At 39.8% G+C, this 22984-nt stretch overlaps 1 long non-coding RNA gene across 1 annotated transcript in view; it reads right to left on the bottom strand.

The window, feature by feature from the left end:
- LOC138296465 (uncharacterized) overlaps positions 1-21310 on the bottom strand; it is an 81347-nt gene extending 60037 nt beyond the window's left edge. Inside the window, exons 1-3 of the long non-coding RNA XR_011203838.1 lie at positions 21199-21310; positions 20105-20188; positions 19924-20028 (exon numbers count right to left, since the gene is read on the bottom strand). This is a non-coding gene — a long non-coding RNA (uncharacterized lncRNA). The remainder of the gene's footprint in view (positions 1-19923; positions 20029-20104; positions 20189-21198) is intronic.
- Between the last annotated feature and the right edge of the window lie 1674 nt (positions 21311-22984).

Here is a 22984-nt window from a genome sequence, read left to right as displayed (position 1 = left end):
ATTATCAGGATCGAGTCGTCTGAGCCGGTTGTGCAGTATCTTCTGTCCTTGTGGCTGATGGCAATTCCAGCTCAGTGTTTGTTGATTCAGTCAAAGTGTGTTATCTTGTAGCATTTGGGTGTGGCAAGACGATGACTGGCAAGGAGGTGGGGGTTCAGCCAGGACTATGTAAGGAAGATGATGTCCAGGGTGAGGGAAGAGATTGTGTCCCAAATCTAAGTGGCATGTTTGCCAAGCGATTGTGCTCTGAAAATAATGCACTGGAGTTGTGCTGTGGTGGTATTGTTCGGCATGGTGGATGCAGTTGTGTCTCTGGCATTAATCTTTTTTTTCCGTGGGGCAGGTGAAGCGGCAAAGCAGGAAGGCCAACAGTCCTCTGGCGTTGCGAGGGAATGAGTGACAGCAGTTATTGTGGCTGATGGACCCGGGATCCAGGGCTCTAAAGTCTGCAGCAGATCGGGGTTAAAGGATTCCTGGCACTGGGTACAGTCCAGGCATACAGGCTTGTCTTTGGTGCATCTTTGGCGAACAAGATGCGCAGCTACGCTGCAGTCTCCATTTAGTAGGTCCTGGGAGGGGCCCTGGGTGAGGTTAACGAGGGGCAGGAAAAAAAACAAGTACAAGGAAGCAGGGCAGGAAAAAACAGCAGCCGATGGTGCCAAAAAGCAGATGCACCAAAAAATGAACAGAAAATTGTCCAGTAGGCAGACAACGACAGGCAGCAGCAGACCAAGTACCACGGAGAACAAGGTCACAGGTCAAACAGAGCAGCACTCTTAAGAGGGGGAGCACAACAAAGCAGAGGAAGCAGGGAGCTGGTACGAGAACCTTACAACCCAGGTTCATTAAAGGTTATAAAAAGAGTAATGCCATGGAAGTGTAGTTTCTATTTCTATCAACATTTAATGGAGTATTTGTACACAGTTTGTGGTAACTACAGCTTGCTGTGCCAAACCCTGAAGAAGCAAAAAAAAAAAAGGTGATGGATGGAATGCTTGAATTAATCTCAGGCACTGGCAATTGCTTGGCCACATCCGAATCCATCACTTTTTTGCCCACCATGCCACCTCCGTTTGGACCCAGCCACATGCAAATCAGTTTTGACCCTGCTCCTCATGGGAACAGTCAAGCCCGAACTGCCAAGCCAGGTCCTCCCTGAACCGCAACACGAGCAACAACCTAGGACCAGTATCGCCCTACTTGTGGCTCTTTAGCCAGATATAGCTTGATTCCTGTGGAACAGTGAGCCAGAGATCCACGTCAGGGCATACTTGGTGCACCTAGGATAGCAAATACAAAAATATTGAGGTGACAGATAGAATGCCTGAATTAATCTGAGCCACTGGCAATTAATCATGTCTGCATCCCAATCCATTGTAACTAGGGAAAAACAGGACCTAGGTTGCTGTGGTAATCCACAATATAGCAACAGTCCTATTCTGGGGATGTCCTTAATCTGTAATTAGTTATAATTGATAACTACAACAAATGGAACACACATACTGCTTAATAGTGTATCGAACAACGTTTAACCCTGGAAGGTCAAAGGGAAGCTTGAATATAAGTTATGCTTAAAACAGGGCCTAATACTGTTCAATAATATGGTATATGTGTGCTCATCACACAAGCACTGAAACTGCCTCTAAACTTCTCCAGCATTAAAGCTTTTTTCTTGGCTACTTTGCCTGCATACAAAGCTCCTGCCTTCTGTGCATGTCTTCTCTCTCAAGAAGGTCCTGGAGGAGGTTTAGAATCAACACTTCCATTACTGTTTTTCAACTCTCTGCATCCTGAAAGAAATGCCGTGAAAAAGGATACTGCACCCAGTAAAGCAACATTACTTGGTTGCAGAACTATGATGCTTATTACATGCTAAGGTAACAACCTAGCCTCTAAGTCTCACACTTTAAAATTGTTCCTAAGCAAGAGAAAAATGTTAGGGAATTGCTACCTGTTAGCCGCTTTATTATGTGAAGCTGGCCACCAGCTTGGTGAAAGATCCGAATTCTCTTTCTGCCAGGATAGCCACTAAAGCTGTGACTGAAAAAAATGACTAAGCTCTGTTAACAGATGCAGAATAGATCTATCTTTTTCACATCTTCAGTTAATCACAATTTTTGCTGACTTTCTTGTGTTGGGTGAGAAACATATTGGTAAAACCCTTATGGAAGAAGACAGCTACCAAATGTTTGCATGGCGTAAACAATAATCCCAGAAGATGCAAGCCATTACTGCTAGCCTTTAGGAGTAAGACCAACACACAGGGAGATAATAAAGAACCTCATACTGTTGGAGGTATGAAGTAAGCTCACATAAGAAAAAGTGAACATTTTGATGCAAAACATAGGTAGAGTGATGACCACAAGGGAGATGTGAGCTAATATCCAAGAAATTCACCAAGGCAGCACAGTGGAAAGTAGAAAATAGGTTTAATCGTCAATAAAGGCTCTATCCACAGCAACACTTCTTTCTCCATCGGTGTCTCCTCTCCAACTGTCCCCCCAACATTCTACGCTGATCCACAAACACCAGTGGAATCTTCCTCACTTCACATTCCATATTCCACTAAACATCTCAAGATACTCTGATGGAGTGTGTAAAGCTGCTTTATAAGTATCACAATAAAACATTAGAAAACAAAAAAGCTATTTTAGTGCCTTACATTTCTGCAGCCAAACTGTCAGTTTAATACATGGTTTGCTGTGTCCATTGTTGGATGCAATATTACATAAGAATCCCTTGTTTCTCTCACATGTGGGTACAGTTGTTGATGGTGGACATGCCACATTTTACAGCTAAAAATGAAACTGCAGATGTGCACGGAACCAGGGGCTGTAAAGGTAGTCTTACCAAACTTTTGAAATAATTTTAGGCCACTGAACATTTGCACACCTTAAAGATACATACTGATTTATTTTGTCAAATACAGCACAAGTACTACTGATCGGCAAGGGACCATTGTCAGCTAGCCCTAGTAGCATACCATGCTAAAGAAGAGGCGGCCTGGTGGGGGCCACAGAAATCCCACTTCCTTCATACTATGTCAAACAGTTTTGTAAGTAGTGTTAAGGCTTTTCCCAGAGCAACTGCTCTTCATCACTTAGGACTGAGATGGGAGTGTTAGCTCATATATGAAAAACATTACTAGAAATAGGCAATACGCTATTTTAGCAGACACCAGCTGAATGACTAAGGCAACAATCGAAGTGGTGAACAAAAATGTTTGGAAGAAAAAACAATGATGAATTGTTGACCTAAATATCTTTCACATATCGGCCTTGTGTCTGGCTTATCTTTGTTTGAATTTGTTCTGGGTATGTACACTATAGACAAATGTTGCCTGTCCATTGCACTACATTTGAGAATTTAATTCAGTACTATATCGGTGCATGTCCTATCTGTGAAACATGGCAACCCTTACAGCTGTGGGTGTTCTGGGGTCTACATTGAGGAAGATATACAGTTTTTCTCTATGTAGCTGCTGTACACAGTGTTGATTGCTCTTGCTAGAATAGAACATTACCAATAAGGACGGAAGCAGCATTTGTAAGCAAACTGACAATGGAAACACACTGTTCAAAGAAGTCACTTAATTAACCTAGGAAACTGTATGCACTATTGTGGTGACTGCTTTGTATTATGTGCTCGTGGGCCTTTTCTGCAAGATCCAGGAGCTCCACCTCTTGAATGGAAACTTTGGCTAAAGCATATCTGGGTGCCATTGATGGTCATAAGTTCAGACCAGAAAGAAAAAAAAGTTTATTGTATTATTATTTGGGAATCGAGGGACAGAACATATTCGATCATCTTCCAGTTTATGAACTCGCAGAAGATGAGGAGTTAGATGAGTTTCAAATGGCTGTTTCTCAATTGGACAAGTATTTAATTAAAAGTAAGAACATTGTTGTCCATCGTTATAAATTCTTCACAAGGTCACAAGGTCCCAGTGAAAGCATTGACACCTTTATTACTGCATTGAAAGTTCTTGCAGCCAAATGTGAATTAGAGAACTTTACATCGCAACTCATCCGTGATCAGCTGGTTGCCAGGTGTTCTTCAAAAATAATTCAGGAAAAGTTGCTGACTTGCAAAGATCCTTTGTGGGATAAGGCTATTGACATTGCTAAAAGCATTGAATGTTCCATGGAGGATGCCAAGCTATTAGAGGCTTCCATGGCTAGTGCAACCATCTCTGGTGCAGTTGTTAGTACGCAAAGTGATAGCAACAATAAGCATTTAGAAAGAAAACAGGACAATTCATTTTTAAGAAGTAGAATCAATCAGAAGCTCACATGCTACAGATGTGGTTCTTCTACGCACGTATCTTCATTCAAGAATTGCCCTGCTGTACAACAACAATGCAGAAACTGCAACAAATTGGGACACTTTGCAAGAGTGTGCAGAAGTGCAAAAAAGAACAATATTTGTTGTGTAATTAGTGGTGATACAGAGAATGTGGTGGAAGAACAAATGAATGAATATGTGTTGGTGGTTAAAGACTCTGCCAATGTTAAGAGAGTTGTTGATGATTCTGACGTTGATGTAATAATTGATGGGAAAAACATTAGGTTATTGGTAGACACAGGGGCTCGTATAACCATAGTGGCTCAGGAAAAGTACATGGAAAACTGGATTTCTAAAACTCTTTACCCTCCAGATGTTTCCACTGTTGCATTTGAGGGTAGCAAAATCGATTTGATAGGTTACTTCTGGGCCTCGATAACCATTTTCGACAGAACACTGTGTGGTAAGATCTATGTAGCAAAAAAAGGGATCAATGTTCTTGGGTTGCTTCATCAGGCTGAATTCAACCTAGCAGTCAAGCCAGGCCGAGACAAACCTGTAGTTCTAGATGATGAGAGCTTAAGTCCAATCAACTTTGTCTCCAATTCAGTAGAGGTATGGCAACGTAAATTCACCAAATTATTTCAGGAACGACTTGGCAAGATTACTAACTATTCTCACACGATAAAACTCAAACATAATGCTGTTCCAGTCAAGCATAAGCTGAGGAATTTACCTTTAAGTGTGAGATCTGAGTTGTCCAAGTTGCTAAAGGAAATGTGTGAACAGGGTGTTATAGAAAAGGTTGAGGCGACTTTGTGGTTATCCCCCATAATCCTGGCTAAGAAAAAATCAGGTGACTTGAGAAGTTTGAATGAGGCAATTTGGGTGGATAGCTTTCCTCTCCCGAGAATTGATCTGATTGCGAAAATTGGCTCCTCTCAATGGTTCACCAAATTAGGCCTAAAGTCAGCTTACCACCAAGTAGATTTAGATGTAGATTCTAGACATTTTACAGCATTCATTACGCCTGATGGTACTTATTAGTTTTGTAAACTACCTTTTGGCTTAGCCTCAGCGGCTGCAGCTTTTCAGCAACTAATGTCTGATATGTTTGCAGACAATCCTAATGTAGCAGTCTTTCAAGACGATATTCTTGTGTTTGCTAATAATGAGTCTGAACATGATAAAGTTTTAGAGAAAGTGTTTCACACATTGGAAAACAGAGATGTTACCTTGAGAAAAGATAAGTGTGTCTTCAAGGTTGATGAAATTGAATATCTTGGCCATGTTTTCTAAAGGTATGGCATCAAGCATAAACCAAGTCTAGTTAAAAGCATACTAGAAGCACCTCCCCCAAAAACCAAGGACCAGCTACTGTCATTTCTGGGGCTATGCAAATTTTATGCTAAATTTCTGAAGAACTTTGCCAAAAACACTGAATGTTATAGAACCGTATTAAAGAAACATGTATTCTCTTGGTTCAATGAATGTAATGACATGTTTGAGCAAATCAAACAAGAAATTGTTAGTGTTACTGCCCTACAACCGTTTTCAGAAAATAAGAACACTATAATTACAGTGGATGCTTGTGAGTATGGGCCTGGTGCTGTCATATCTCAAATTTCTAATGATGGGAAAGAAAGCACTGTGGGTTTCGCATCTAGGACTTTAAGGCAAGTGGAACGTAAGTACTCAGTGATCGAAAAAGAATTATTAGCCTGTGTCTGGAGTATTGAAAAATGTAAACAGTTTTTATGGGGTAAACAATTTGAAGACCGATCACAGACTCCTGGTAGAAATTCTTTCTGGTAAAAAGGTGAAACGTTCAACAGCGAGGATTGCAAGGTTATCTGCCAAGCTGTTAGAATTCACTTTTACAGTAGAGTACATACCTGGTGGGAAAAACAGGAGGGCAGATTGTTTATCTAGGCTTCCCGTTAATGATAATGATGAACAAGAATGGGAAACTGAAATCAAAGAATGTTTCGTTGCCTGTGTGTCTGAAAGCACTGTATCTTTAGATGAAAGAGAGTGGGTGAAGGCAGTACAGGATGACAAGACTCTTTGTGAAGTGATGCGTTTGGTCAAATCAGGTTGTCCTGAGTTACAATCATTTTGGAAAGTATCCGATGAGCTGTCCATTAAAGGGGATAAATTGGTCAGAGGCAAAAGGTTGGTTCCACCAGAATGCGTAAGGAGAAGGTTGATTGCGGCGTCCCATAGGGGTCATTTGGGGTCTACAATCACCAAAAGAAAGTTAAGATCCGAATTTTGGTGGCCCAAAATGGATACTGAAATTGAAGACTATGTAAAGAGTTGCCCAAGATGTTGTACCAGTGACAAGGTGTTGATCACGAAGGATCTTCTGAGACTTTCGTTCCTTCTCCTGCAAGGGCCTGGCAAAAACTCGGTCTTGATTTTTTGGGTCCTTATCACATTTTGCCTCCAGATATGAGATACTTTGTTGTTATAATCGATCATCTATCCAGGTGGGTGGAAGTTGAGCCTGTCAGATGTCCAACTACTCGCCTAGTAATAGAATGTCTGAAAAAGATATTTAGTCGTGAGGGTTTTCCTGAACAAATTCTAACGGACAATGGTGTTCAGTTTGTCTCGGCAGAGATGCTTCAGTTTCTGAATAAATGTGGTGTGAAACATATCAGAACACCTCTTTACCATCCACAAAGTAACGGCATGGTCGAACAATTTAATCGAGTGCTGGTAGACTGTATTCAAGCTTCATATAGAAATCACCTGTCCACTTGGTGGTTTGGTCTTATTGCACCACACCTCACTTTGCCACGGGGAAAACTCAATTTGAACTTATGAGAGGGAGGGTGGCATCTACGGAGTTGTGCCCTTTTTGGATGGTAAAGTTGTTCCATGCAGGTTGTGATCTTAAGGAACTTTGGCGGGTTGCTGAGTGTAATTCAGTGGTCTAAAAAGGGGAACTGGTGAAGGCAACAAGGGAAGTAAATTAAAGGTTGGCGATTGGGTGAGGGTGAAAAATCCTGTGCTAGTTAAGAAATGATTAAGTTTAAGGATGCTCAGCAAATACGTGAAGTGCGGAAGAATGCGGTCAGGTTGGCTGATGGAAGCTGGTGGAACAATTCTCGCATAGCTTTGGATCCTGTTGCACGAAATTATTCTGATGTCGCTTTCACTGATGGTGAAATTATGCCAGGCATCAATGGAGAACACAAATGTAGGAAAAGCACTACAACATGTCAAACGCCAAAAAAAAAAAAAAAAAAAAAAGATTTTGTTATTTCATAATTTATTTTCTTTTATGTAATTTATTTTTGTGTGATTTCATAATTTATTTCATTTGAGTAAATATAAAAAAGGGGAAGATGGATGTGGTGACTGCTTTGTATTATGTGCTCGTGGGGACATAGAACAGCGTGGCATCATCGACATGATGTCACAGTGTTCTGTGTTCCTTGTTAGGCAGTTGCCTCTCTCTGTGGCCCCGTTGTGTAATGAATCTTCTTTGCCTCTTCTACAACAATAAACGAAGAAGAAAAGACACGTCTCTTCGAGATTCATTTCCCCTCACTTCAACTATTTTAGGGGGTTTATTTCGGAGTTTCTTTCATATTATTGGGAAGATAGGAAACAGAAGAGTATTCTACACTACCTAATGCATTTGCTTGGCTTTACATAATCAAAGAACTGTGTTTTAAATGAAATATGTGTGTGATTTATCAATTCATATTTTCTAAATTTGAAGCTGATAATTGTTCAGTTAACTTTATAGTCATTCAATCTTTGATGTTTTTCAGGAATGTTTTACCTGAAATAAAGTTATAGCATTTGTACTAAATAATGTTTTATAAAGGGATAACACACAAGTCCACACTGTGTATTATCTAAATTAGGTATGACCTCTGGGAGATCGCCGCATTGGTTGCCAGTTGTGCCTCCTCTGCAGCAAGTTGCTCACCTCAATTCCCCACATTAACGATCTAGGCATTGGTGGTTTTGACCTATGTTTGTTCCGGCCACTTTGATGCATGTCGAGGTGGTCGTCTCCTACACTATTTCAAGGTGTGTGCTGGAAAATTATAACCATCCAGACGATCCTTTGAAGAAACTATGCCACTAGACATTGTTTTGAGTGTCACACTTCCTGTTCTTCACTCATTATAAAAATACCGCACGTGACCTCTTTTGTATTCATTAAAAGAGGACTTTCAGAGCATACAGTATAGCATTCATAATAGGATGTACACACTGTTTCTTAAGCTTACAATATAAAAATATTATATAGACACAGTTTATATTAGCTGATGTATAATCTAAATCTTTCTCATCACTAATATTAGCCTTCCGTATTAATAGAATGCATTGTTACTGAAATTGGGCACACTCCATACCTTCCATGGTTGAAGCTAGTATAATTCAACCTCCACCCTTTCATTATGTAGTAGGTAAACCAGATATACCACGGGAGAGATGGATAAGAATCTTAACGTCCTATTTGATAGCAATAGGAGGAGAAAAATGTATTCCCACAAGAAAGCAGCATTCATTATTACAAAATATTGGTTTACAGGCTAGGAACATTTATGAAAATCTCCCGAAGGGTGTCCCAATAGAAGATGGAGTAGAGGGAGAAGGACTGAATGTTTACCAATCCACATTGACTAGTTTAGAGAACTATTTTATAAAAAGCTAAATGTGGTCCTGGTAAGGCATAAGTTGTTGTGTAGAGTCCAAGGCAAGAAAGAGAAAACTGCTTATTACACTGAAGTACTCCAAAGTTTGTCAGCCACATGGGAATTTGGTCAACTTACTGATTCCCTCATACGTGACCAATTAGTAAGATGTACAAACAACCCCAAAGCACAAGAGAAACTACTTGCCTTAAATCCTAACTTACAAGAAGCAATAGATATCACCAAGGGAACTGAACAGCAGAGTGTATAAAGGAAATGAAAGCTCAAACTTATGGAGTTTTACCTAATGAAACAGGGGATGTTAATAGTGTAGTAGAAACAGATGACATTCATAACATAAAGAACATTTAAGAACAGAAGTTCAACAAAAGAAGTTGTAAAATCAAAAAGTTAAGGTATTAGATGATGTGGCAACACTAACCACGGAGCGAATAATCCCAAATGCCCTGCAAAATCAGTGTTAAGCAAAAAATTGAATAAAAGAGAGCATTTTGCTAAAGTATGTAAAGATTCAGGGAGTAAAGGTGTTGATGTAGTGAAGCCTTTAGATAATGACTGACGCAAATCTAAGAATAGAATTGTTTTTCAAGTAAATATAATCGAAAAGAATGAAAGTGTTGCTTACCAAACATGTGACACTTCACTAGATGGAGTAGATTTTAAAGTGCATGCAGACTCATGCTATCCCTACATGATCAATGAAAAGAAAAAACTTCAAGGGCAAGTTTGCTGGCACAAATTATGTAATAGAACCTGACATCCATCCAGGGGGCTACAATAAGGATTCTATTCCGTTGGAAGGAATGGTCAAAATGAGAACATCCTTGAAGGGTAGGAGCACTGTAGGAAAAAATATATATTTCCAAACAAGGTTCTGATTTTTTAGGTTGGAAACATCAAAAGGAATTGGGCATAATACTCGACCCCATTAATGAAGAACAAGTACTTTTTATTGACAGATCTGGTATTGAGAAAAAGTATGTGAAGAATTCACAAGGGTCTTTGCAGAAAAACTAGGACTTCTTGCTTAATGATTTTGTGCACAAAACCAAACTTATAATTTATGTCATCCCAGATAGACCCAAATCCATTACTTATGAAAGAACCCCTTAAAAAGATTCTTGAGAAGTTGGAAGCACAAGTTGTAATTGAGAGAATTGAAAGTTTGGAAAGGCTTGTGCTGACCTTCGTGACCTAAATTCCAATATATGGGTTGGCAGGCATCCCCTGCCCAGAATAAATGAGATGTTAACTTTAATTCACAAAGTAAAGTTTTTTTTAGCATGCTAAATCTTTCAGCAGCTTACCATCAAATTGCACTCCACAAAGAACCCAGTACCTTACCTCGTTCATTAAACCTTTTCGAGCATACTGCAACTGCAGGATGCCCTTTGGGTTAGCTTCAGTGGTGGTTGATTCTGTGAAATGTGCCCCATGCCTTCCAGCAAAGAAGAATTAAAATCGTTCTTAGGATTTGCTGAGTATATATCTAAATTTGTAAGAAATTGTCAGACATTGTAAAACCATTATGCAGGTTTCTAAAAAAAGGTGTCTCGTGTGAATGGAAGCATGAACATACCATGGCATTCAAGAAAATTAAAGAGCTATTGTAAATGCTCCTAACATAGGCAAATAAAATGATAATTATAAAACCACCTTAACTACAGTTGCCATTAATAGGGGACTTGGAGCTACTCTAACCCAGGTAGTAGAGGGTTCAGAGACCATTGTTGCTTTTGCTTCCAGACAGCTCAAAGGGCCTGAAGTAAATTACTCCGCTGTAGAGAAGGAAGTGTTAGCATGCTTCTGGGGCACCAACCACTTCAAATTCTACCTATTGTGTTAGCTGTTTCTATTAGGGATGAATCACAAACCTTTAATACCAATACTGGCTACCAAAAGCATGGAAAACACCACACCACGTAGAGCCAAAGTGGATTTTATAATCACAGGGCTATCATTTTAGAACAGAACACATGCCAGCGGTAAGGAATCTGGCAGCGGACTGCCTTTCTAGACAACACATTGCAGATTATACCAATAAAAGTTCCTTGCGAGATGAAACCATTCTATCTATATTGTCCCTGCCTTACTAGAAAACGAATGGGAAGGTAACACTAAAGTATCAGTCAAAAGGAAAATCATACAAGGATGGCCCGAGAAATGGAAATCTTTACCAGAACACTTACAGCCTTATTGGAACTAATTATCCATTCAAGGAACTTATATTCTAAAAGGTTAGAGAATCATACCTCAGAAAACCTTACAGAACGCATTGCTAATATTGCCCATGAAGGTCACCTAGAAAGGAACTTAATGAAAAACACGATCAGGGCAGAGTACTGGTTTCCCAACATGGATAGTATAGTGGAGAACAAAGCAAAAGATTGTTGTGCTTGTGTGAAAAGTGATAAAACTAAAGCAACACAAAGCTCCACTCTCCACAGTGACTGTTCCGTCTAAACCATGGGACTAACTGGGATTGGCTCTAATAGATCCTATCAACATTACAGGGGTAAATCAAAAATGTATCTTTGTGTGGACTGATTACCATCCATATTGGATCAAAGCAAAATTTGTAAATAACAAGCATTGAGTCATTGATAGAATTCCTGGCTGATTCATTCTTACAAGAAGGCATCCCCAATACCATAGAAACTGACAATTGGGTACAATTTGTATCAGAAGAAATCAAAACTTATCTGAAGAATCTATCCATCAGTCATATAAGAACACCCTTATACTGTCCCAAGGCTAATGGGTTAGCAGACGGAACAAATAAAATGATTAAGAAAGCCATCAAACGTGCTCACATTACAAACAGCAATACAAAAAACCCTAAGAGACACATTATGAGCATACCACATCTCTCTCCATTCCATGACAGGAGTATCACCATTTACAGCCCTAAAAGGGAGGAAGTCTAGTTCTAAGCATTCTTCCAGCTGGCTCAATGGAGGTCAATCAGTATGGACAGAAAGCCTATGAAAGAATCTACAAGCGATGACCAACAAAAACACAATTCTTGGTATAACAAAAAAAAGGGTAACTCAGAACCAAAAACGGAGGGTGGGACAATGTGTAGTAGTAAAAAACAACCCTCCGTGAGTAAAAACAAGTATTCCCAACCATCAAGGATTTGTGAATTGAAACAAAATGTGGTAGATTTAGGGTATGGTAAAATGTGGAGTATGGACAGACTAGCCCACTGTCCCAAAAATGTTTTAGATAACCTCAACTAGTAAAACACAAAATACCAGAATAACGTAGGAACAACAGAACAGCAAAAAGGCAAAAGGATTATAAATTTCCCCAAATGGTTAATAGATTATGGAAGGTAGTCTTGGCAAGATTAATTAACTTGATTTATTACAGATATTGTGATCAATTGATGCTATTTGTAAATATGTGTATCTTGTAACACTCCAAGCCCAACACTAGATGGCGGAAGCAAAGGAAAGCATGTGAATCTGCAGCACTACATATCACAAACAGATGTACACTGGATAAGTGACATGTTACGTTCGATGGCATGTGTAGCTACAGATACACATGCTATGCATAGACTACAAAGCAATTGCTCTCCCCAAAAAATGCGGTGGCTAGCCTGTAGGAGTTGTTTGATATAATGTTCTTAAGACAGGTTGACCAACACTGGCCTGTTGCTTTGAAAATACATCTAGAGTAATGCTTCTAAGTGTATGTGGTGTAGACCATGTGGCAGCTTTGCATATGTCTGCCATTGGTATGTTTCCTAAAAATACCATAGAGGCACTTTTTTTACTAGTGGAATGAACTTTAGGTGTGATTAAAAGTTGGTGTTTTGCCTTAATGTAACATGTTTGAATACATTTAACAATCCATCTAGCTAATCCTTGTTTAGAGATAGGATTACCTTTATGTGGCTATTGGAAGGCAATGAAATGCTGTTTAGTTTTTCTAAAATATTTTGTTCTAACCACATAATACATTAGAGCTCTTTTAAGATCAAGATTGTGAAGGGCTCTTTCTGCGGTTGAATCTCGCTGTGGGACGAAGACTGGCAATTCCTCTGTTTGGTTTATGTGAAAAGGTGATACAACCTTTGGCAGAAATGTTGGATTAGTTCTAAGTACAACTTTATGTTTGTGTACTTGGAAAAAAGGTTCCTCAAGAGTGAATGCTTGTATTTCACTAACTCTTCTTAATGAAGTAATTGCTACTAGGAAAGCAACTTTACAGGTTAGAAATTGAATCTCACAGGAATGTATGGGTTCAAAAGGTGGGCCCATTAGTCTTCTGAGTACAACATTGATATTCCAAGCAGGAACTGGTGGTTTTCTAGGAGGAATAATACATTTTAGTCCTTCCATGAAGGCTTTGATAACTGGAACTCTAAAGCGAGAGGTATGTTGTGTGGTCTGCAAATATGCCAATATAAATGAAGTAGATAGCATACAATATCTTGTATTGATGCTGTAAGTGGGTCAGTATTTTTAGATTGACAGTAATAAACAAATCGTTTCCATTTGTTAGCATAGCATTGTCTAGTTGTAGGCTTGCATGCTTGTTTGAGAACTTCCATGCATTCTAATGTAAGATGCAAGTATACAAATTCTATGACTTTAGGAGCCAAATCGCTAAATTGAAAGCACTGGGATTTGGATGTCTGATTTGATCTTTGTTTTGTGATAGCAAATCCGGTCTGTTTAGAAGTTTGTAGTGAAGTACTACTGGTCTAGGAGTGTTGTGTACCAATGTTGTTGTGCCCACTTGGGGCTATGAGTATTATGGTGAGAGAGAGCACTGACGCAGTTTGCTGACCAGAAAAGGAAGTAGTGGGAGAAGGGGAAAAGCGTAAGCAAATATCACTGACCAGCTGATCCATACAGCATTGCCCTCGGACAGAGGTTTTGGGTGTATGGATGCGAAGTTTTGGCATTTTGCATTTTCACTTGTTGCGAATAGGTCTATTTCAGGTGTCCCCAACATTTGAAAGTACTGATGAAGTACCTGAGAGTGAATCTCCATTCGTGTATCTGTGTCCTGCTTCGGAGATCCGCTAGCTGATTGTGTATTCCTGGGATATATTCTGCTACTAGATGAATGTGATTGTGAATGGCCCATTTCTATATTGTTTGGGCTAGGGACAGTTGAGATGAATGTGTCCTGCCTTGTTTCTTTAGGTAATACATGGTCGTCATATTGCCTGTTTTTATCAAGATAGACTTGTGTTTGAGAAGGGGTTGAAACGCATTTAGGGCAAGGAACACAGCCAATAATTCTAAATGGTTTAGGTGATAATTTAGCTGTTTTTAATTCCATTCCCCTTGAATGGTAAGGCTGTTGAGATGAGCTCCACGATGCATCTGTTGTTATTAAGGTCTGCAGCACAGGGTCTTGAAATGACCGCCCCTTCATTAAATTGCTGAGATTCCACCATTGAAGGGAGCTGTGCGTTTGGCAGTCTAACAACATTAGACGTTGCAATTGACCCTGTGCTTGAGACCATTGCTGTGAGTGTTCTAATGTTTAGTTTTGCATGGAGTACTATTGCTTTGTAGGATGCCATCATTCCCAATAGTTTCATGATAAATCTTACAGTGCATTGTTGATTTGGCTGCATTTGTGGTATGAGGTTTTGGAAAGCTTATATCCTTTTCTATTTGGATAGGCTTTTTCCGTATTGAAAATAGCACCTAGGTAAGGTTGCACCTGTGCTGGCTAAAGATGGGATTTTTGGTAGTTGAGAGTGAACCCTAATGTATGTAGGGTTTCTACTGTGTATTGAGTGTGTTGTTGACATTGTATAATATTGCTTGATATTATTAGCCAATCGACTAGCTAAGGAAATACATTTATGTGTTGTCTTCTTAGGTAAGATGCTACTACCGCTAGACATTTTGTGACTACTCTTGAACCTGTTGTAATGCCGAATGGTAGAACTTTGAATTGGTAATGTCTTCCTGCTATCACACACCTTAGGTATTTTCTTTAAACTGGATGGATGGGCATATGGAATTACGCATGTTTGAGGTCTAATGCAGTCATGTAATCTTGTTTTTGTAGTAGTGGAATGACGTCCTGCAGAGTTACCATGTGAAAGTGCTCTGACAGGATATATAGATTTAGTGGTCTGAGATCAAGAATGGGTCTGAGAGTGCCAACCTTTTTGGGAATGAGGAAGTATAGTGAGTATATCCCTGTTGAGATTTTGGGACTAATTCTATTGCCTCTTTCAGGAGTAGCGATTGTACTTCTTGTAATAGAACATCGTGTTCTAGGGACAACCTGTGATAACGTGGAGGAATGTTTGAAGGGTACAAATCAATTCTAGGCAATAACAATTGCGCATAATTGAAAATACCGATTGGTCTGTGGTGATATTTTGCAATTGGGAGTGGAATTGCACAGGAGATGTGTGGGGTTGTGGCATGCTTTGTAAGTCACTGTTTTGATGGGGTAGTGACATGTTTTGAGGCCTGGAATTTGTCTCTGGCTCTAAAGTGTTGGCCTCTATAGGAGCCTCTAAATCTCCCTCTCTGACACTGTTGTTGACCTTGTTTAGCCTGGGAGGTAGAAGCCTCTGTAGATTGTGGTTTTAATCCTCCTCTAAATTGCTGCTTGCGAAAGGAGCCTCTGTAAGGTGTTGTATATAAGGCTCCCATTGCTGAGTTTTTCTATTGTGGAGTCACCCTCAGGACCAAACAGGTGTTTCTTACTGAAAGGCATATTTAGGACTACCTGCTGTATTTCTGGTTTAACTCCTGAAGAACGTAACCATCCATTTTTGTGTATGGTTACAGCAGTATTCACACTTCTAGCTGCTGTATCTGCAGCATCAAGGGCAGACCTTATTTGCATTATTACTAATTGCCTGACCCTCTTCAACAATTTGTTGAGCCCTTTTTTGATGTTCCTTTGACATGTGTTGTAATTTCTCCTGCATCTTGTCCCAGTGAGCTCTATCATACCTTGCTAGCAAGGCTTGTGAATTTGCAATGCGCCATTGGTTAGCTGCCTGTGTAGCTACCCTCTTGTCAGCAGCATCAATTTTTCTACTTTGTCAGGGGGAGGGGCATCCCCTGACGACTGGCTATTAGCCCTTTTTATGGCAGCACTGACAAACAGTGAGCCTGGAGGTACCGGATGTGTAATGTAAGCAGGGTCTGTAGGTGCAGGCTTTTATTTCTCGTCTATGCGTGGTGTTAAAACCCTAGCCTTAACAGGCTCGTTAAATATTTCATCTGCATGCTTCATCATGCCAGGTAACATTAGGAGGCACTGGTAATGTGAGTGCATGGAGGACAAGGTATTAAAAAGGAAATCCTCTTCTAGAGGCTCACTGTGCATGAGTACCCTGTGGTACGCAACTGCCCTAGAAATGACCTGCGTTTATGCAGTTGTATCCTCTGGTGGGAAGGTTTAATAGGATATAAATCTGGGTCAATAGCTGGTATGGGATTTGGATCATACAGATCCCAAGGACCAACCGTATCACCATGAGAATAAGTCTTTGAGAGAGTTGGTGAAGGGAATGGTGGAGGGCTAATGGGTGGTGGTGAAAAAGAAAGTTGTGGTGAGTGTGGGGGAGAAGTATGTGAAGGTAAAGGCTTCTCCTTTCGTTTAAAAATCTTTGCTGGTGGAGGAGCAATAGAGAGATTTTCCTGAAAAGCCAACTTTCTTTCAGTCTGTGGAGGAGATGCAGTAATGATCCTCCCAGTCTCGTTATGGATATGGATCCTTGATTGTCTTTCATCCATAATTTCAAAAAATGGTTGAATGGCAGTTTCCTCTGAAATGTATTCTGATGGTTTCAATGATTTTGAGGACTGTTCATCATATGTTTTTGAGCTCTGTTTTAGGTGGCTCAAAAGTCCTTGTTCCTCTGAATAAGAAGACTTTTTCGGCTTCGAAGTTGGCAATTAATTCGGGCCCGCACATACAGCTGGTTGTTTTGGCTCAGAGGCAGGACGTCAAGGCCATGACTCCGAACAGTTGGGATTCTGACTCGGTTCGGAGGTTGGCCTTTGGGTGGACTTGCTCGACTCTCGAATCGAAGTAGGTGTGGCCTTTTTCAGCACCGAACCCGAAGGTTGGTCGCTGAGTATTTTCTTGCATGTCAAACCATGGCTCTCTGGCAGTGGTGCAACCCAAGGCCTACGATGATCTTTTAGGAGTGGGCGTAGGAGCAGTTGTACTCACGTGCTGATCGGCAGTGATGAGTGTATGTTCCTCCAAGTCTTGTTCGGAGTCTGCGTTCTGGATGGAAACTGCAGTCTGCGTCTGTTCTTTCTCCATGGTGTCAATATACTCGGTACTCTTCAACACCATTTTCAGTCTCCTGGCTCTCCAGTCACGTAGGGGTTATTGGATCAGAATGACAGCCCGGCTTCACAATTCTCTTCTTGGTGATCGGGAGAGAGACACAGATTACATATGAGGTGTTGGTCTGTGTATGGAAATTCAGCTTGGCATCGGGGACAGAATCGAAATGGAGTCTGATCCATCAAGCTTTGATGTGGTAGGCGCGAACAGGCCTGAACTGGGCCCTCACACACAGAAGGGCAAAATCTGTTTTTCAAGTGTACTATCGGTTCGACTATTGGTGGAAAACAGGATTGAAACAATACCGACGGTTAAGAAAGTTATCTAAAGTTTCAGTTTCAAAATCTCGGAGCGAGAGGAAACACGTCCAAACCAGACAGCGGAAAGAAAGCAATCTAAGTATGGAGTCGATGCCCATGCGCAGTATGACCGAGAGTCACTCGATCCCATGACTCCAAAAATACTTTTTCAAAGAAAAACAACTTGTAACACTCAGAGCCCAAAACTAGATGGCGGAAGCAATGTATAGCATGTGTATCTGGAACTACACACATATATATATATATATATATATATCAAACAAAAGGTCAGAGTTAAAGTCTCAGCGCCGCACTCAGCTGCCCATGCCAAAGGAGACCAACCTCAAATTAATTGTATATCCAAAAGAATTGTTCACCACACTCCAAAGAATCCAATTATAGCATTTATTATCCAAACAATCAGCAACCACCAAAGCATTTCACCTCCACTTGAGTCTTGTTTACGGTCAGTGAGTCCTATTTCGCTTGCCCTTAAATTGAAAAATTCTATCCTCCCCATATTAATACATTCTATGTATAATAGTTTTACCAAACATAACCAAAAAGAAAAACAAACAATACATAACAATTAAAATAAAACTGGCAATATAAAAAAAAATATTCAATCCTTTCAGATGGATCAATTGTCATTAGATGTTCAATTATTGTAGGGGTTAGTAATTTGAAATCAAGTTAATTAAATTATAACCATTTCTCTTGAGGACTATACGTATCACACATTATATACAACCTTAAAGAAAATTATATAGAACTAGATTATAAGATGACAATGTAATAGTACACACGCTATTATTTGCAATTCCTTCCCTATATTGGCTAACTGCCTCATACCATTCAATACTTGAATTCGTATGGGACCGAAAAGTAATATATAATACCTCTACTCTTATAACAATGATATCGGCTAAGTGTCCAATAAAATACTTTTAAATAATGCGATAAATGTCTCTCAAATATAGAACCTAGTTACTGACAATAACACTGACTCCAAAAATTATGAAGACTTGTGACTTTTCAATACCAATATCTACCAATACAAGAGGATTGTTTACAAATAATTAAGCCTGCGTTCAAATATACTTTTTTACTTGTAGTTCATCCCCTTTATAAATGTAGATATAGTTACTCCTCTCCTGGGGATCTCTTGACAGTAATAACAAATAAAAACAGCTCACTGAACGAGTGTTTTATATAGGCCCCATGGGATTTAAAAAAAAACATGCACAGAGGATCTGCCAATGGAGGCTCCAGTCGAAGGCTAAACGGGCCTCAGATAGTTCTGGTGAGGGGGTCAAAATGCCCTCAGTGATCAGCCCTTTGGAAGGTGCCCGTATTGTCCTTCCTTGAGGTCAGGTTGGCTGAGGCACCACTTGATGAAGATGGATTCATTCCGAGTGACCTGGTCATGTCCTCTCTTGGCTGTTATCACTGAGCGATTTCTGTGAGTAACTCTGACAGGGATGACCTTCAAATGGAAGGTGGTCTCCCACCTCCGCTGGCTTATTGGGTCAGGGTATTACTACCCGGTCCCTTCAGTTTTTTCACAAAAAAGGTTTTGGGGCTCGGGTATGTCTGAGTCCCAAGATGGATGCCAGCACTTCCTGGTTGAAGTGTTGGCAGCCAATCAGATCTCAACAAGAGATTTGTGGGGTCTCAGAAAGATCCATGCATGTTCCTAGATATATTCATTTATTTTCCCTTTAATAACTCCAAAACTACGTAATAGATTGACATCAAATTACAAAAAGGCTCTTTCTGTAACGAGAGCTAGCTTTTTGCCAAATTCGGTGTAATTTTGTCCAGCAGGTTGGATTGTAGCTGTGCCTAAAATTCCTATGAGAAATTGCATGGGGTAAATATGTTTTGAGAACCACCCTCTTTCTCAGCCCCTGGTTGATAAATCACCCTCAAACTTTCAAGATGGCAGCTGAAGTCAGCGGTGGACTAGTTTTTGAAAATGTAATGAAGATTCGTCAAAGGGTGCAAAAGTTATTGGGAAAACCTATGGAAATTAGCTCCTAACTATAACTCCCTACTGGTAACCACAGGAAGGTATGTGTGTATATAAATATATATGTTACTTACAGAGTAGACATCTGTTTGTGGCATGTAGTGCTGCAGATTCACATGCTTTGCTTAAGTCCGCCATCTAGTGTTGGCCTTGGAGTGTTACAAGTTTTTTCTTCTAAGAAGTTTTTCGAGTCACAAGATCGAGTGACTCCACCTCTTGGTGATTCAATCACTTTGTATGTCTTTAAATCCGGTAAGTGCTTTATTAGATAATTAAGTAAACAGCATTAGAAGTAACAGTATAGGTGTTAACTTACTGGTGCTGTGGGAACTGCCGATGCTCCAAAGGGTGGTCTCATTCTGGGCTGAGAAAACATCATTGGTTGTTGTGGCATCATTGGTACACTTGTTCCAGCAGGGGGCTGAATGAAGATGCAATTATTAGTATGCCCCACATCAATTTAAAACTCATACATGCTCTCTCAGTGTTCCACTTACCATCCCAAATCCTGCTACAGGTTGAGAAACAGGGCTGCCGCCTGCTACAGGTGTGGCACTACTCACTGGAGTCCCCGTTCCCTGCTAAAATGAGTAACAAAACATAATGGGCATTACCCTCCAGACAAGAGTGGCAACAATGTATGAAAATATTTTGGCCAATTAGATGTATGCAATGAACAGCTGCATTAAAATGTTAAAGAGCAATTACTACTAAAACCGGTCAAATAGGTATTTTTTCCGAATGCCTAAAAATGGAGGAAACTTTTTTTTAAAGTGTTCCTATATCATATAACATGGCGTACTAAGATACTTTATAGAAATATATCAAAGATAGACCCTGTACAGAAGAAAATCTTTCTTTTATAAGTACAACACTTTTCCAATTCTGAAAACGTAGCCCTGCACTTGTAAAAAAAAAAAAAAAAAAAATTAGTTACTCAGAGGTTTCCATTAGAGTAGATCTACTCCTGTAAAGAGTGGGTGTAATAGGGTAGGTATACCCTGTAATTTTCTGCACACCCACAAATATCATTTTGTGAGCATTCAAATTCCATTTTTGATCACGTATCACACAGGAAAAGTTGTTTTTATCTCATGTAAAGGGCAGCATGACATCCATTTCCAGCGTTGGAAGTAAACATGCTTCCAATACTGATGGGATTGTACAAGACCACGAGGAAAATATAGCTCAAGTGGAAGGGAAAAAAGTTGGGCAATGCATTTGCACTCGCACTGCAGACGGTCATACAAATATTTACACATTTTCACATTAGAAAATGGAATGCAGAAAAGATTTTCAGATGTGCACCTGCAAACCACAGACAGTGCCAGGTTTTCTGGTGTACCTGTGGGAAGCTTACTCAATTCCCCAAAGTTGTAAATCTGCACCATTGCTACACTCTCATGTGCCTGACCTTTCAGAATCTGGACCATAGCCTTCAGTTTCAGAACAAAGCATTTGCCCTAATTTTTGATTCAGTATTTTGAAATAGTCTTATTTTTAAGGACATTTCCTTTACAATGGTTAATACTAGAAACAATGTTTACATGCAGAGATATGACTTAGATTTTTGTGAATACAAATACTATACCAGTGGCGCACTTGGTGATGCACCAGAAGACCATGTGGCAGGTGCTACTTTTGGTTGCCAGTTTGCTCCTCCTGTTAACTTCTTTTCACCAGCATTCCATTGTAGATCTCCCCTAGTACAACGAAAAGAAAAATAAAGAGGTAAAGGGCCTAGAATATTCTAGCCCGTAAAAATAAAATCAGGTTCCATGGTTCAAAAGCGTTACAAAAATATTCTTTTATCTGACTAGGAACCTCCAATGGAATTTACAGGTAACATGCAATGAGTTGGAACGTTCAGACAGAAATCAATTGTATTATGGGGGTTAAGTATTCTACACAAAATATGCATCCTTAGAGATGTGTCATGGTATCTCAGGTTTTTGTGAGAGTGGACCAGATCTTCTAATCTAAAACTGAACAACTGAAAACTTCAAAGCAGGATACATACTTAGGCTCATGAAATTGTACCCTAATACCACCCTTATTGTCAACATCATTGTATATCTTTTTACATAGTAACATTGTCATTCAATCCCCACCTTGCAGGAATTAGCTCACTTTAATTCTCTGCCTTCTCTCCTTCCATCTACCTTCTTACTTCCTTTGACATGCTTGCTGTCTAGGTGGTCTTTCACTGATCTCCATATTTTCTGATGTCACACTTTTCTTCCTTGTTCACTTTCACTGTCAGATATTTTTCGCTATCTGGCCTCTATTATTTCCACCCACTGATTTCCAGATGTTTTGGCCAACATATGTTATTTGTTTATGATGAGGGGAGAACGGGATAAAGGAGCTTCAAGTGTAACTGGGCACAGAGGGACACACTGTGGGACATTTAACAAGGCGGTCGACTGCGTCTGTACACTGACTGTAGTGTGTGCTAATGAGTCAATTGCTGAGAAGAGCATCAGCAAACATCTACTCTTTATTAGTGCTATGGAGAAAGGGCCTTCTTGAAATGACTGCCACCTTCTACATCTTTACCTATGACTGACTCAGCAACAAAGTCCTAAAAGCATTACACGTTTCACCTCATTCAAAAGAATGTTTCATGGAAAATCACTGGATATTCTGTGCACTTCAGGAAAATCCTAAATCCACAGTAAAGGAACATTTTATTAATATTAATGTTGCATGCAACAATGCAGCCCCAACCTCATTCAGGTTCCAAAAGGTTCTAAAACTCTGCGTGGCAGCCATCACACAAAACACCTGAATGATAGTAGTACTCTCACTGTATTTAAAAATCCAAATCATTTTTAAAGTGCCCCAGAGCCTACCAGTGAATCAAGGATCTAGAATAGGAAAATCTTCACTTGTTTCCTGCATGCCAAAATGGTCTTTGGATTCATGGTGTACTTAGTTTACTCCATAGTTTAGTAGGTAAAATACATTTCTACTTGTCTACCTTCTTCTAAATGAGACATTTATTAGAAAAGATTTGTCAGATGAACACACAAATTTCAGATCAATAACTTTGGATTTTTCTGTTTCAAAGGGCTAGGCCAATTCTATAGACTGCAATGCTTTACAGTGCAAAACATTAACCTTTTTGCAATTGAAAGGAGTCAGGCGCTGAACGAAGAGGACTAACACAAACATCTTATGTTCCTCTTAGGGTGTCGATAACTATTCTTGCTGCCTGGTTCAAGATCATTTCTAGGAGATGTAACAATTCCAAAGATGTACAAAGAGATGTAATAATCAATACTGGCTCCAATGACTGCATAAGCCACCACAGCTGACAGTTCTAGGACAGAGCAAGACCAATCATCCACAGCACCCTGAAGGTCCCACATTTA

This window comes from Pleurodeles waltl, chromosome 5 (genome assembly GCF_031143425.1).
Source record: "Pleurodeles waltl isolate 20211129_DDA chromosome 5, aPleWal1.hap1.20221129, whole genome shotgun sequence".
Taxonomy (NCBI): Eukaryota; Metazoa; Chordata; class Amphibia; order Caudata; family Salamandridae; genus Pleurodeles; species Pleurodeles waltl.
The sequence above is the reverse complement of the archived record's forward strand: the minus strand, read 5'-3'. Positions and strand labels throughout refer to the sequence as shown.